Raw genomic sequence first — 16,953 nt, forward strand, 5'->3', positions numbered from 1 at the left:
TACTTATTGCATTACGGCCTCATCAAAAACCACTTATTTAATCCACTAAGCATAGCATGTATTTGATACCTGGCTATTTTCTTATTTATATGTTACTGCATTTATATGTTACTGTATATGTAACTGCATTTCATTGGCTCTGTAGCTGTACTCTGCTAAATGACAATAAAATAGAATCTAATCTTTTCTCATTTATTTTCAGCATGTACTGCCAGACAGAAATACCTTCGCAAAAGACTTGGATAAGGCATATACTGTCATGGCAAAGGAACTTAATTGAAGAACAGCAACACGTGTCCACCACCGCTGATATTTGGAGTGCAAACAACAGAAGCTACCTCGGGGTGACCCTGCACTGGATTGATGGTGAAACTGTGGAATGGAGGAAGGCGGCAATAGCCTGTAAACAATTCAGGGGCCGCCATACATTTGATCAAATTGCCGCCTAGATCGAGAAAATTTCTCGGAATATGGCCTTACTCACGACAAAGTTACTGCATGTGTAACTGTTCTGCCCTTCAGGCATTTCATTTGAATTGAATGCTTTAAATTTGTGTTTCATCCAGACTTTTATTTTGACGTTTGTATTTTTGAGCTGCACAGGAAGTAGGCAGGAAAATAGTTTAGATTACGTTAGAACGCGCGTGTGGAAAACGCTCTCAACGGCAGGTCGATTAAGAGTGCAGACGGTCATTACCCCAGAGAAACGGCTTCTTACATGTTGATTCCCCAGCAGAGGCATCACTTGTACGTATCACATCTTTGTTGTAACTAAGTTAGCTCATTGTATGTTAATTACGTGATGTAAAAAACGGAGTTATAAGGCTAAAAACTAAGTTAAGAACTATGCATGTTAGTTTCAACATGTGGATGCCTTCAAGATGATGTTAGTTCTAAGAAATGTTAACAGTTAGCTTTACATCTGATTTCTATACTTAAGGTATTGTTCAAGGAAACTAGGCGACTTAACTAATTGCAATACTTTGTTTGATTTCTAGTTTCACTCTTTCATCTTTTGATCTCTTGATCTTATCAACATGGATTCAATACAATGTGAAGAATGAAAATAAATCTGCAAACAAGAATCGAAGGCATGGTGGCTTCCGGTTGAGCATGGAGACGGAGTAGACAGGCGAATCGTGGCTCCAGAACAATTTTAATTTTTATTTGATTTTTTTTGGAGCTACAGCTGACTTTGGGGTTACCCCTTTTAAAATAAATACTTTTGTTGCATTACCGGTCCTCAAAAATTTCGGGGAAGTCAAAAAAGATCGACAAAATGCAGATTCCGGCCACAACTAGCAACCTAGCTAGCACGGGCGCGGCCAGCAGGCTAACCAACAATCCGACTAAATGCCCTGCTACTGCTACGGAGGCCATGGAGACACGCTCCTTGGCCAGCGTTACAAAACTACTACCAGCGGACTTGGAAAATCTGCGCTCTGTTTTACTCACCGACCTCACTGAAACCGTTTCATCCCTGCTGGCCCCAGTCAAGGCATCCCTCGGCGTCATTCAATCCACAATGGACCTACATGCCCGGCGCATTACCGATTTGGAAGCTGGACTATCCGACTATAGTGACAGAGTTGTCGTGCTGGAGAGCGAACAAGCCACGCTGAAAACGGAGTACAATGTGCTGGTTGACAAGTTGGATGATTTGGAGAATCGTTCACGAAGATCCAACCTGAGGGTGGTGGGTATCCCGGAGAAAATGGAAGGCTCGGACCCGGCCAAGTTCATGACGGAGCTCTTTACAGAGATCCTCGGGCCCGAGTTCTTCCCTACACCGCTGAAGCTGGACCGAGCACACAGGCTGGGGAGGGCGAACGCCGCCGGAGGGGATAACATCAGAGCTCGGGCTTTCATTGTGCTTTTCCACAACTACCAGGATAAGGAGCGTGTCTTTGGGAGGAGAAGGGACAACTTGTGTTTTCGTGGGCACAAGATCTTTTTCTACCCCGACTTCAGTGCATCCCTGGCCCGAAGGCGCGCAGCCTACAACGACATCAAAGCCAGACTGTACAGGAAAAATATCCGCTTCGGTCTTCTTTACCCGGCTCGCCTTCGTGTGGATTATGAGGGACAAACATTGTATTTTGACTCTCCTGCTGCTGCCCAAGTGTTCTACGATTCCCACTGGCAGGACTGATGGTATGTAACTCGAAAGTGATCTCTTAGATAGAGGCCTGAGTGGCGATTCCTATGTTTAATTTAAGGCCAATTTTCTGGGTTCAAAGTGTGCTATTAATGCCAATATGGAAAACGTTTTCTCTTTGGCTTAAACCGCAAAGTTTATCCAAACTACTACATTTTTTACTTTATTTTTTATATACAAATATGTTGGGTATCTCGTTTAGTAGTTTCATTTACACTGTTGCATTGAAAGTTGATTCGAAATTCGTGAAGTGAATGTCTAATAGCCGAACACCTTTTGAGGTTCTCACTGTGTATCTGGGTCTACTTAATTTTTCTTTTTTATTCCCAGATTGATTTTTTCTTTTCTTTTTAATAGTTCTTGTATTGGCCTCCCTTAGACGCCCTCAAGTTGCCTCTCACTTGTCAACGGTGACGCGTATGTGACCTTGCTGTCGCAGTGTTAAATATGCTATGTTACATATGCTGTAGCTTTTGTTAATATGCTAAATATTGTGTTTTGTTTTCACACACCCACCTCATATGGAGCCAGGTTCTTGGAGGATAGTATAGCTAGTTAGCTTTAGACTAACCTAGTAATAGAAGGTGGATGCACTGGTGGTTCTATGTATTCCTGCGGTTCTCTTTGTTTGGGAAAGGGGGCCTAGGATTGAGTTGTTTTGGGTTTTTGCTGTTGTGTTGTGCGTTGTGCTGTGTGTGTGTTTTTTTTTTCTTTTTTCTTTTTCTTTCTTTTTTTAAATTATTATTATTTATTTATTTTCTCTCACCTGTTTTACTTTTGCGCAACCTCTGGCTACTACTCTCATGGTTGTTTGCCCACACTTATTTTTCCAAACTCCTTCCATGCCAGCCCACTCAGTTCAGTCCTAAAGTATGACCAACATTAACTCTGGTAGTGTAAGGGACCACCCAGTAAGATTTATTTCATGGAATGTCAAATCTATGAATGGTCCAGTTAAACGTTCTAGGGTTTTTACTCACCTTAAGAACTTGAAGGCTGACATTATGTTCTTACAGGAAACACACTTAAAAACAACAGACCATGCAAGGCTACACAAACCTTGGATCGGTCAGGTGTTGCATTCTAATTTTAACGTAAGAGCCCGAGGGGTAGCAATACTGGTGAACACAAGGATCCAGTTTACAGCCTCAAACGTTATCGCTGATCAAAATGGGAGATATATAATTGTCACAGGTCTTCTATACCAGACCCCAGTTCTTTTAGTTAATGTTTATGCACCCAATTGGGACGATGTCAATTTCATGGACACACTCTTCTCCTCCCTCCCAAACTTGAATACGCATCGTCTTATTTTCGGGGGTGACCTAAACTGTGTTTTGAACCCTGCTCTAGACCGCTCTAGCCCCAAATCTTTAACTCTTTCTAAAACGTCCACTTCCGTATCAACCATCATGAACGAGAACGGTTGTGTGGACCCTTGGAGAACCTTAAACCCAGTTTCTAAATCATTCTCTTTTTTCTCGGGTGTCCACCACTCCTTCTCCCGTATAGATTATTTTTTTATTGACAGAACACTTATGAGCTCCGTCCATTCAGTTGACTATTTGGCCATTGTGATCTCAGATCATGCTCCCTTACAGTTAGATATTTCTTTCAGTCTACATAAAAAGGTGTGCCCTCTCTGGAAATTTGACGCGTTACTACTCTCCGACAAGGACTTCTGTGCTAAAATATCTCAATCTATTGACACTTTTATACTCACTAATAAATCAGATGAAATTTCACATTCGTTATTCTGGGAGACATTAAAAGTGGTTTTGCGCGGAGAAATTATTTCTTACACTTCTCACAAGAATAGTGAACAGAAAAAACAGCTGCAAGTTCTGACTGACTCTATTCTCAAACTTGATGAACAATATGCTAGAGACCCTTCCGAGGAGCTGTATAAAAAGCGATTAAACCTACAATCTGAATTTAATCTATTATCTACAAGGACAGCGGAACGCTTGATCTTACATTCTCGCGGTTTATCATATGAATTTGGTGACAAAAATAGTCGGCTGTTGGCACATCAGCTCAAGCGCCAGGCAGCCTCTCGGCTGATACCTCAAATTAGAGACGGGTCAAATGACCCCCAAGACATAAACAAAGTTTTTGAGACCTTTTACACCTCCCTTTATAAATCTGAACCGCCATCTGACACGAGTTGTATGGACAATTTTCTTAACGATTTGGAGTTCCCCACTATTGATCCAGAGTTGGCCATTGATTTGGAAAGACCTTTGCAAATTTATGAGATTAGAGAGGCTATTAGATCAATGCAAAGTGGCAAGGCGCCGGGTTCAGATGGCTATGGGACTGAGTTTTATAAGACATTCTCCGACAAGCTTGCTCCAATCCTATTAGATATGTTTAACGAGTCATTGGCGAATGGTTCCCTTCCCCAAACACTTAGTCAAGCAGTAATCTCACTCTTACTTAAGAAAGACAAAGACCCCACAGAATGCAGATCTTACCGTCCAATTTCACTGCTTAATATAGAGAGCAAAATCATTGCTAAAGTTTTAGCCAAACGTCTTGAAAGCACACTTCCTCTGATGGCTTTATCAAGGGTCGGCACTCATTCTTTAATATCCAAAGGCTCTTAAATATTGTCAAAACCTCTGGCCCTTCTCCGTTCCCGGAGGTCATTGTCTCCTTAGATGCGGAAAAGGCCTTTGACGTGTAGAGTGGGGATATTTATTTGCCATTTTACACAAATTTGGGTTTGGTGGCACACTTATTTCATGGATTAGGCTGCTCTACGCCTCCCCCTTGGCCTGCGTCTCCACAAACTCTATACGCTCCCCATACTTCCCACTTTCCAGGGGAACGCGACAGGGGTGCCCGCTGTCTCCACTACTTTTTGCCATAGCAATTGAGCCCCTTTCTATAGCACTTAAGGCCTTACCCCATTATCAAGGTATCACTCGGCATGGTGTGGAGCATAGGGTGTCTCTTTATGCAGACGATCTTCTACTTTATATAACCAACCCAGTGCCTTCTATTCCTTTGATTCAGTCCGTCCTTAGAAATTTCGGCTCATTCTCAGGCTACAAACTAAATTTTCATAAAAGTTAATGCTTTCCCATTAATGCTCTGGCTCAGATCATCCCACAGTCATCAATACCTTTTAATTTGTCTCGGCAGGGTTTTAAATATTTAGGTATCAAGATTACTCACAAACTACATTCCTTGTTTGAGGCCAATTTCACTCCTTTAGTAGCCAAAATTAAATCTGATTTTCAACGTTGGAGCAGTCTGCCCCTGTCACTTTCAGGCAAAGTACAATGCGCTAAGATGAATATCTTGCCTAAGTTTTTGTATGTATTTATGTGCCTTCCTGTATTTTTACCAAAGAGTTTCTTTTGCACACTAGATCGGGAAATCACTACATTTATATGGGGAGGAAAGGTCCCTAGGATCAGTAAAGCAGTTTTGCAGAAGCCAAGGAATAGCGGTGGCCTCGCGCTCCCTAATTTCATGCACTATTATTGGGCTGCCAACATACACAAACTTGTTTACTGGCTCAAAAATCCTGATGCGGACTGGTGTAACCTTGAAGCCCAGTCATGTCATTCGTCTTCCTTATCTGCACTGGTCTTTTCCTCTCTCCCTCTTTCCCCATCACGTCATTCCTTAAACCCTCTGGTGCAGTCCACTTTAAAAATATGGATACAATTCCGACATTTGAAGTTTTCCTCAGCCTCTTTTCTCGGGCCGATTGGCAACAACCATCTATTTGCTCCCTCCATTTTGGACTCAACCTTTACTCTTTGGGCTAGGCTAGGCCTTAATAGCTTCAAAAACCTCTTTGATGGTGGTAATTTTCCAAGTTTCAACACTTTATGTCTTAAATTTAATCTGCCACGCACAACTTTTTCCGTTACCTTCAGGTCCGCAACTTTGTGCGCACAGAATCCGATTCCTTCCCCGGGCTCCCCCAGGAACTACGATGGGAGAGGCTTTTTGAACTATCTCCTACCCGGAAGGGACTTGTATCTGTAATTTATCAAGGCACAATGTCACTTAACAATGACACGCTCCCCAAGTTAAAGTTCAAATGGGAAGGAGAACTGGGTATGATATTGGCAGCTGATTGGTGGTCATTGGCTTTGGCTAGGGTGAATTCCACCTCATCCTGTGCTCGACTCAGTCTGATCCAGTTAAAAGTACTTCATAGAGCCCACCTTAGCAAATCCAAACTTCATGAAATCTACCCTGATTCTGATCCACAATGTGATCGCTGTCACACTGCAAGAGCAGACCTTTCACATATGTTTTGGTTCTGCCCAAAGCTTACAACATATTGGTCTTTAATTTCTGAGCTATTTGTAAAGCTTTTAAAGCGGAGCATAAAGCCGTGTCCGTGTCTTGCCATTTTTGGAACACCTGCAGAGCCCCTCCCTTGTACCTCTAATGAGGTTGACATGATTGCTTTTGCAACACTTTTAGCCAGGAGAAGGATACTTCTGTCTTGGAAGTCGCCTACTCCCCCTGCATTCTCAGCCTGGCTGAAAGACATGATGTCATTTTTGCAATTAGAAAAGATAAAGTTTACACTCAGAGGATCTAGTGAGCGTTTTAAGAAAAAATGGCAACCATTTGTCTCTTATTTTAATGACTTAACTGTTCTTCCTCCTGACTGAATTTGTTATTTTTTGTGTTTTTCATCCTTTTTATTTTATTTTATTTTAAATTAATATATATTTTATTAATTTTTTTATTTATTATTATATATGTTTTTTTTTTTCTATTAATGTACAGTCTTTTGATGTTTGTTGTTGTTTTCGGTTTTCCAGAGGGTAAGTTCTAGGGGGGGGGGGGGGGGGGGTTACGACGAATGTGAGAAAAAACAAAAAAAAAACGTTGACCTGTATATTGAACCCTGTGTTTGTTTATTCAAGAATTGAAGGCATTCATGTTCATGAATAGAAGACAGTTTAGCTCACCGTCTAGTTGGAGTTAGCACACCTCAGCGAGGACAGTACACACACATTCAAAAACCAATCACATTGTTACGGCTCCAGGATGTTCGCTTGCTACGTCTAGGGGGGGAAGTAGGGGAACCATAACCCATGTAACTGTTGGACTGACTGGGAGAACAAAAACGCATGGCACAACAGCAAACTAGTTACATAGGTATTTATTTGGCGAGCATTCCGCCAAGGGGAATAGGGAACTATAAGCGGAGCCAAATCAAAGAAAACAAGATAAAGGGACAACTAACTAGTGCACACATACAACCTAGCTAATACATACAGAGGGCGGCCCCGCTTCTAACCTGATGTAATAACAGAGGGAAAACTACGTGATGGTAGTGTACACCCAAGGGTATCTTACCTATTCACCTAAACCCCTATGGCATCTCAAAAACAAAGGGAACAGCCAACAAACAGGCAGACAATGACGTGTTACAATGGAGACAGGCAGGTGCAGGTTATCAAGGCCTGATGACACTGATTGGCCATCAGACAGCTCCCAGATTGGACAGGGGGTTGGACGATGGTGGAGGAACAGCCAATGGTGTGAGACCTACAGAGAACACAGGAAGACACAGGAAAACAACCACACACGTAACACACATTCATACCATCCTTTCACATAAAAGAAGCCTCCATTGTAATAAATGGGGGAGTGAAAGAGGTGGAAGGCCTCAGTAAAATAATGAAGCAAAGGAAGCACACAGTAAAGATAAAAACATGCAACATATTAAAACACACAGTGGACCCGACGCCATGCAGGGAACCCCCAAGGAGGAGTCCCAGGACCCCCCAGCGCCCCCAGCAGCGTCCCAGCGCGGCCCCTACTCCCTGATGTTCAGGCCCAAGGGGGGAAGGGTCCTAAGCTTGGCTATCCACCTATGCTCCGCCGCCTTCCTCTGTCTGTCCCACCAGCACGCCTTCATCTCCAGCCCGGTGATGAATAGTGAGGTGATGGGGTGTGTTTGGAAGTGTTGGACCGTTTGAGTGTTGAGTGTGCCTATGTGTGTAGTATATAAGTGCGGTTTAAGTCTGGTGAGTATCCTGGGCTTTGTTTCGCTGACATCTATGATGTGGCATTCGGAGCATGTGATGGCGTAGATTATGTTTTTGTCCTGCATGGTGAGTTTTTGTGGAACAGGGCTGGAGGTGGAGGCGTGCTGGTTCCTGATGACCGCCAGAGACGGAGTGGGTGACGAGGGGTTAAGGTGAGACGGAGTGGGTGACGAGGGGTTAAGGTGAGACGGGGTGGATGACGAGGGCTTAAGGTGAGACGGAGTGGGTGACGAGGGGTTAAGGTGAGACGGGGTGGATGACGAGGGCTTAAGGTGAGACGGAGTGGGTGACCAGGGGTTAAGGTGAGACGGAGTGGGTGACGAGGGGTTAAGGTGAGACGGAGTGGGTGACGAGGGGTTAAGGTGAGACGGAGTGGGTGACCAGGGGTTAAGGTGAGACGGAGTGGGTGACGAGGGGTTAAGGTTAGGGCAGGGGGAGGCGGGGTTAAGGTTAGGGCAGGGGCGGGCCGCGCCCGGCCATGGAAGGGTTCTAATCATTTAAGTGACCGGTTGTAATGGTGGACGGGGGGTGGGGATGAAACTAAGGCCCCTCTGCAGCAGCTGAGTCTCAGTTCCTGACAGATGGAAGACGGTGGATAGGTTCAGAATGTTAGATTCCTGGGGACGGGGGGGTCCCTGTTGGGACGTAGCCCCCGCCCGAAGTTTAACTGAGTCAGCCGATGTTGTAGTATGTGTGATGCAGTGTCCGCTGTCCCAATGTACAGTGGGGCAAAAAAGTTTTTAGTCAGCCACCAATTGTGCAAGTTCTCCCACTTAAAAAGACGAGAGAGGCCTGTAATTTTCATCATAGGTATACCTCAGCTATGAGAGACAAAATGAAAAAGAAAAAAATCCAGAAAATCACTGTCTGATTTATTTGCAAATTATGGTGGAAAATAAGTATTTGGTCAATAACAAAAGGTCATCTCAATACTTTGTTACATGCCCTTTGTTGGCAATGACAGAGGTCAAACGTTTTCAGTAAGTCTTTACAAGGTTTTCACACACTGCTGCTGGTATTTTGGCCCATTCCTCCATGCAGATCTCCTCTAGAGCAGTGATGTTTATGGGCCACACGGATTTTCAACTCCCTCCAAAGATTTTCTATGGGGTTGAGATCTGGAGACTGGCTAGGCCACTCCAGGACCTTGAAATGCTTCTTACGAAGCCACTCCTTCGTTGCCCGGGCGGTGTGTTTGGGGTCATTGTCATGCTGAAAGACCCAGCCACATTTCATCTTCAGTGCCCTTGCTGATGGAAGGAGGTTTTCACTCAAAATCTCAGAATACATGGCCCCATTCATTCTTTCCGTCATACGGATAAGACGTGCTGGTCCCTTGGCAGAAAAACAGCCCCAAAGCATGATGTTTCCACCCCCATGCTTCACTGTAGGTATGGTGTTCTTTGGATGCAACTCAGCATTCTTTCTCCTCCAAGCACGACGAGTTGAGTTTTTACCAAAAAGTTATATTTTGGTTTCATCTGACCATATGACATTCTCCCAATCCTGTTCTGGATCATCCAAATGCTCTCTAGCAAACTTCAAACGGGCCCGGACATGCACTGGCTTTAGCAGGGGGACACGTCTGGCACTGCAGGATTTGAGTCCCTGGCGGCGTAGTGTGTTAGTGATGGTAGCCTTTGTTACTTTGGTCCCAGCTCTCTGGAGGTCATTCACTAGGTCTCCCCGTGTGGTTCTGGGATTTTTGTTCACTGTTCTTGTGATCATTTTGACCCTACAGGGTGAGATCTTGCGTGGAGCCCCAGATCGAGGGAGATTATCAGTGGTCTTGTATGTATTCCATTTCCTAATAATTGCTCCCACAGTTGATTTCTTCACACCAAGCTGCTTACCTATTGCAGATTCAGACTTCCCAGCCTGGTGCAGGTCTACAATTGTGTTTCTGGTGTCCTTTGACAGCTCTTTGGTCTTGGTCATAGTGGAGTTTGGAGTGTGACTGTTTGAGGTTGTGGACAGGTGTCTTTTATACTGATAAGGAGTTCGAACAGGTGCCATTAATACAGGTAACAAGTGGAGGACAGAGGAGCCTCTTAAAGAAGAAGTTACAGGTCTGTGACAGCCAGAAATCTTGCTTGTTTGTAGTTGACCAAATACTTATTTTCCACCATAATTTGCAAATAAATTCTTAAAAAAATCAGACAATGTGATTTTCTGGATTTTCTTTTTCATTTTGTCTCTCATAGCTGAGGTTTACCTATGATGAAAATTACAGGCCTCTCTCGTCTTTTTAAGTGGGAGAACTTGCACAATTGGTGGCTGACTAAATACTTTTTTGCCCCACTGTATGTGGTCGTGAGTTGTGTGGAATTCAGAGTGGTGTATTTCAAAAGGTGAGTTGTATTATGTAGTGATGAATGCATTAAGTCGTGTTAATAGGGTCTGATGTGGTGCAGCTAAATGATGTGAGAAATGAATGATGGGGACATAGATGGTGGCCTGCGGGTTTATCCGTCGTCGACTCCACCAGGTTGTCCCTATGGTTGATGCCCAGAGCGACCACCACAATCTTGGTGTGTGAATCGGGAGAATTTTCATCTAAGATCTTTGTGATGTGTTGGTACTTGGCAGCGGGATTACTGTCAATGTGGACGTCTGTGTGTGTGTGGGGAGGCATCCGACTCAAGTTTGAGTCACCGATGATCACTATGGGATTGATGGATCAAATAGTCCAATCGCTAACTTTATGCCCCGTAGGATCGTGTCTGGTCATTTTGAATACCGTCTTGTTCGGTCGAGGCTTCGAGTCGGTGGTTACACTCGGCCGTCGGCGCTCGGGAGTGATGGTGAGGGGACTTAACGTGGCTGAATTAAGGGCATGGTGGAGTCTAAGCTGCACAGTGCGCTGTGAGGGTGTGCTCGTGGACTGGACGGACAGCGGAGGAGACTTGGTGTTGTTAGAGGTGGCTTCAGATTGGGATCGCTTTGTGGGACATTTCCCTTTGCTTTGACCCATCATCATGGTGTTCTGTTCAGCCACCTCGTTGAGTCTCTCCGCTGTACCTGTACCAGTCCGGGTCTGTGGTGGGGGCCGCTGCTTGGTGGAATCTACAGGAGGGGGAGGAACAGAGTGAGTGGGGGGTGGACTGAGATCTAATTCTATTGAGGGGGAGACCAGGGTAACTATGTGGAGCTGCGGGGGGCTGTCTCTGGGTGGCGGTGGGAGAACGCTGTGAGGTCAACGGGCCCCTCAGTGAGTGGGGGGCCGTGTTGAGGACCTGGGCCCCCGCGGGGACCGTTCTGCCGGCCGGGAGGTCTAAGGTGGGGGCTAAGGGAAGTACCGGGGGGGGGGGGGGGGGGGGGGGGGGTCGTTATTAGAAGGAGGGGGTTAAAGTGAGCGGAGGGCTGTTGTAGAATAAGCAGGTTCTGCTTCAGCCAGTCGTCCGTGTTCTGCTCCACCCTGTGGAAGGTATGGGGGGGGGCAAGCAGGTTTAATACCATAAATTGGTGTTCAATACCAGAACACCATGATGATGATGGACTCTGCTCATGTGTTCCCCTGTCTCCCCCTCCCTGATGGGGGGGTGCTGGTGGTGATGGGGGGATGACTGCTTGGTGGTGAACTGCTTGTATCGTTTTAAAGTATGTCTTGGTGATGTGGGTGAGTGGAGGTAGGGGGTGTGTGTTGGGGGCTGGTTGTCTGTGTGTGTGTGTGTGTGTGTGTGTGTCCGTGCATGTGTGTGTGTGTGTCCGTGTGTCTGTGTGTGTGTGCGTGTGTGTGTGTGTGTCCGTGAGTGTGTGTGTGTGCGTGTGTGTGTGTGTGTGTGTGTTTGTGTGTGTTTCCGTGTGTGCGTGTGTGTGTGTGTGTGTGTGTGTGTGTGTGTGTGTGTGTGTGTGTTCCGTGTGTGCGTGTGTGTGTGTGTCCGTGTCTCCACTAGAGTGGGAACGGGGCTCATATCTAGATCCCTAGTGCAACATGGTGACCAAACAAGAATAGAAAGCCAGGCAAGAGCAAAATAAAAAGGGATAAAAACAATCAGATGAATCAAAGCAGAAGAGAACAGTGGATCTGGTGATAAAAACAGGTTAAACCAGGGGGGTTAGAAGTGGGCTGCCCCCCAGCAATCGGGGGTGGTGAGTGGAGGGTCCTCAGTATGGATTGCAGTGTCTGCTGTCCAATGTATGGACAGCAGACACTCCTCCGCCTCAAACCCCAGGAAACTGTTTTCCTTGTTCTCTTCCCTCCTCAACCCTCCCTCCCCTCCTCCTCCTTCCTGCCTCACTGCTGATGACTTTGTTACCTACTTTACCCAGAAAGTAAAGGACATTAGCTCCTCTTTTATCACTGCCACCATCCTCCCTCCCCCCACCCCCACCTCTGTCTTTACCCAATTCATCCCTCTCACCTCAGACGAGGTCAACAGAATTATAACATCTAACCATGCCACCACCTGCCCCCTTGACACTATCCCTTCCTCCCTCCTCCAGGCTGTGTCAAACGACATCCTGCCATTTCTAACCGCACTTATTAACTCCTCCCTCACTTCTGGCATTGTTCCAACGTCTTTCAAGACTGCCAGAATAAAGCCTCTCCTCAAAAAACCAACGCTTGATACCACTGACATCCAGAATTACAGACCGGTATCTCTTCTTTCATTCCTCTCTAAAACATTGGAACGTGCCGTCGCTAACCAACTGTGCTCCTATCTCTCATCTAGCAACCTGCTTGACCCTCACCAGTCAGGCTTCAAAAAAGCACACTCCACTGAGACGGCTCTCCTCGCGGTGACTGAGTCCCTCCGGGCGGCCAGAGCTTCGTCCCTCTCATCGGTTCTCATTCTCCTTGACCTGTCTGCAGCATTTGACACTGTGAACCACCAGATCCTCCTCGCCACTCTCGCCGAGCTTGGCATAGCTGAATCTGCCCTTTCCTGGTTCACGTCCTACCTGATGAATCACACTTATCAGGTAACATGGAATGGCTCCTTGTCCAAACCTTGCACGCTTGATACAGGTGTCCCTCAAGGCTCGGTGCTGGGGCCTCTTCTGTTCTCCCTCTACACCAGATCTCTGGGCTGTGTAATTACATCCCACGGCTTTTCCTATCACTGCTATGCTGACGACACTCTATTTCTCTCCTTTCCCTCATCTGACAAAGCCCTGATTGCAACACGCATATCAGAATGTCTGGCAGAAGTCAACACCTGGACAACTGCCCATCACCTGAGGCTTAACCTCAACAAGACTGAGCTCCTCCTAATACCAGGGAAAGATTGCCCACACATGGACTTACTGGTCACTGTTGAGAACATCACTGTATCTCCTTCTCCAACTGCCAAAAACCTTGGTGTAGTGTTGGACAATCAGTTGTGCTGCACCGCAAACATCACTGCGGTGGCCCGGTCCTGCAGATTTGCACTTTACAACATCCGCAGGATCCGGCTCTTCCTCACAAGGGAAGCAGCTCAGCTTCTAGTCCAATCACTGGTCATCTCCCGCCTCGACTACTGCAACTCGCTCCTGGCTGGACTCCCTGCCTCTGCGATTAAACCCTTGCAGCGCATCCAGAATGCGGCAGCGCGCCTCGTGTTCAACCTACCAAAGATCTCACATGTAATAACCCCCCTCTTCCGAGACCTCCACTGGCTCCCTGTAATAGCTCGCATCAGATTCAAGATGATGGTACTGGCATACAAGGCAGTCGATGGAACTGCCCCTGCCTACCTCCAAGCATTAGTAAAGCCACACACCCCAGCTCGATCCCTCCGCTCAACTACCTCAGCTGGACGTCTGGTACCGCCATCGCTAAGAGCAAGCAAAGGTCGATCAGCAAAGTTACAACTTTTCTCTGTTTTGGGACCTCAGTGGTGGAACGAGCTCCCTACCAATGTCAGGACCGCAAAGTCGCTCACCAGCTTCCGCAAAAGACTCAAAACTCACCTGTTCAGAGTTCATCTCGACTCTGCATAGAAACCAATGCACAGCCACCATTGAATGTTGTACGTCCTGGCACTTGTACATTGCACTTATTCAAGGTGCTTAATTGTGTAGCATCTACAGTAGCTGCTATCGCTGCTTTACACGGGGAATGGGTTAGCCTAGCGATTGTAATACTTGCACTTGGTTCTATGAATGTCTTTACCGTACCGACAGCGATATATTGTTTCACTTCTTATGACAAATGTACTTATTGTAACAAATGCACTTATTGTAAGTCGCTTTGGATAAAAGCGTCTGCTAAATGCCCTAAATGTAAATGTAAATATATTTATAAATATTTATAAGTAGCCTAGTCTAGATAGTCCTTCTGGCAAGAAAATAAACAGTTTAAAAACATACCCTGTTTACCACCTCAAGTGAATTAACCTATCCTATCCGCAGTCAGATCTGTGTGTGTGTGTGTGTGTGTGTGTGTGTGTGTGTGTGTGTGTGTGTCTCTGAAATAACTGTAATGGAACTAGATGTTTGGGGATAAGCAGCACAGCAGTCAGGTAGCTATTTAAAGCTATCATATACCGCATATTTTGTTTATTTAGGTAAAGCAATACGAAACAAATTGCACAATGAAGCATACAAATAAATTTGGAGCGAGCTATGTGCACGCATTTTATTTTTCCTTCTGGGCTAAGCCCCAGATGTTTATGAAACCTAGAAATCCCCACCCAAATCTACCCCCTTGAATAGAGGCAATAAAAATACAGAACGATATGCGAGACAGAGAGACGGAGAGAAAAGGATTAGAGGGGAGAAGGAGAAGAGAGGAGGAGTAGTATTTAGTGACCAGAACTGTATGGAGTGTGTCTGTCTGTCTGTCTGTCTGTCTGTCTGTCTGTGCGTGCGTGCGTGCGTGCGTTTGTGTGTATCTATATAGTTTTTATCTATATTAAGTTCATCTTTTGTGTGTGGCTATTTAGTGTGTTTATCTTTATGGTGTGTATCTATATGGTGTGTATTCATGGTGTGTGTGTATCTGTATGGTGTCTACCTATTGTCTGTGTGTGTATATATATGGTTTGTATCTATCGTGTGTGTGTGCATATGGTTTGTATCTATATGTTGTGCGTATCGATATTGTGTGTGAATCTATATGTGTGTGTCTGTATGTTCTGTGTGTGTGTGTGTGTGTGTGTGTGTGTGTGTGTAGTGTACCACATGAAGTCGGACGGCTGGTTGAAGGTGTGTAAGGAGGACGTCTCAGAGCTGATCCACAGATACAGGAAGGACATGTTCTGACCTCTGACATCCCACCTGGAGCCCCATGTGACATGTGTGGTGGTTGGCAATGACTCCAGTTTAACCAGTGAATGAGTCTCTCTGGTCTCTTTGATGAAGGCTTCCTTCTCGCTCCTCAAAGGGCTGTTCAGGATGCTGCCAAGTTACGGTTGCTATGGAGACGGTATCTCGCAGAGCTTGCAGAGAGCAGATGTTCTCGTGTGGAAACATCGCCCTCTGCTGTCCACATCCGCTCACTACACACACAGGGACGCAAGATCACACATGACTTCCTTTTCACCAACTTGACATCAAACAGTAGTAACACACACACACACACAGACACACACACACACACACACACACACACACACTCACGCACACTCATGCACACAGTAAGGTGAATTGAATGAAGACTTTCTTTGTTTTGAAGTATGAATCTAAATCAGTCAAATCAGACTCATCCCTTTAATTAAAATGAGAGAGGTCGTTTAAGATCAAACACCGAGCTGAAATAGACTCTCACTGTTACCAAGGTGACCAGAGGGCGCCGAACCTGCGTTGAGTTTTACTAATTAGCTCACCTGCCGCAGCTCGCGCGGCAAGTGGTTTTCTTAATTCGTTAATTGGTTGCATCTGGTGCGTTTCACTTAAAAGGGAACCGGACAGTACGTTGGTGTCCTCCACTGTTTGGCAGTGTAGCGTCTCCCAAACGCGGTATGTTGTTGTTTTCCCAGAAACCAGAACGTGTGTGTAATGTTCTGTTGAGCTTTGTTGTGACTTATTTGTCATCTCTTCCTGTTTCACAGGTTAAACACTTTTTGAAGTAAAGAGGAGCATCTCATCTGGACCTGATGTGAGTAGAAATGTGTAGAAAAGCACAACTGTGTTGACTTGTATGTTGAATATAAATCACTGATGTGTGAAGGAAATCGGGGATTGTGGTGGTATAACTCTCATTTCAAATTTAAATAATGATTCTACCTGAAAGTAACATTTTAGAGACTATACATTCAAACTTGTTAAAGAGGAAAATCACTCTTGACTAATGACAGTCAAATAATTTGTATAACTTATATTAAAAAGCTGGATTAGTTAATTATCTTAATCATTATTTAAATGTTGGATTATCCCAAAAGCCCTGACTTTATACCGTCATTAATTTATCTGATTTAATGGAGATGGCAGATGTTGAACTGTGGGACAGTGGCCAAGTTTGGGGACAATAATGAGTAAACTGTTCGTTCCTTCAAAGGTCTATCATGGATATTTACCTGCAGTTCTGTGAGTATCCCAACTTAAACATGAAGATGGACTGCGAACTGTAAGTCATTAGTATCTTATTACTCTTGGGCACATTGATGTATTTTGGCTTCCTGGTGAGTTAACCCTTTAGCTGAAGGTTGATCTGAGGAGTAAGGATGTTTATTTGGATCATGGGTTACTTAGGCGTTTGGTTTATGTTGGTTGTAATGGTTTGTTAAAATGGTTACAGGTACTAAGTTATTGTTGTAAGCCGAGGTAATGGTTTTGGTTCTGATGTCTTCAGTCTTCTTTCCAGCTACTCTCCTGAGCTCTGCTTCTTCA

Source organism: Pollachius pollachius (assembly GCF_949987615.1).
Source record: "Pollachius pollachius genome assembly, chromosome: 6".
NCBI lineage: Eukaryota > Metazoa > Chordata > Actinopteri > Gadiformes > Gadidae > Pollachius > Pollachius pollachius.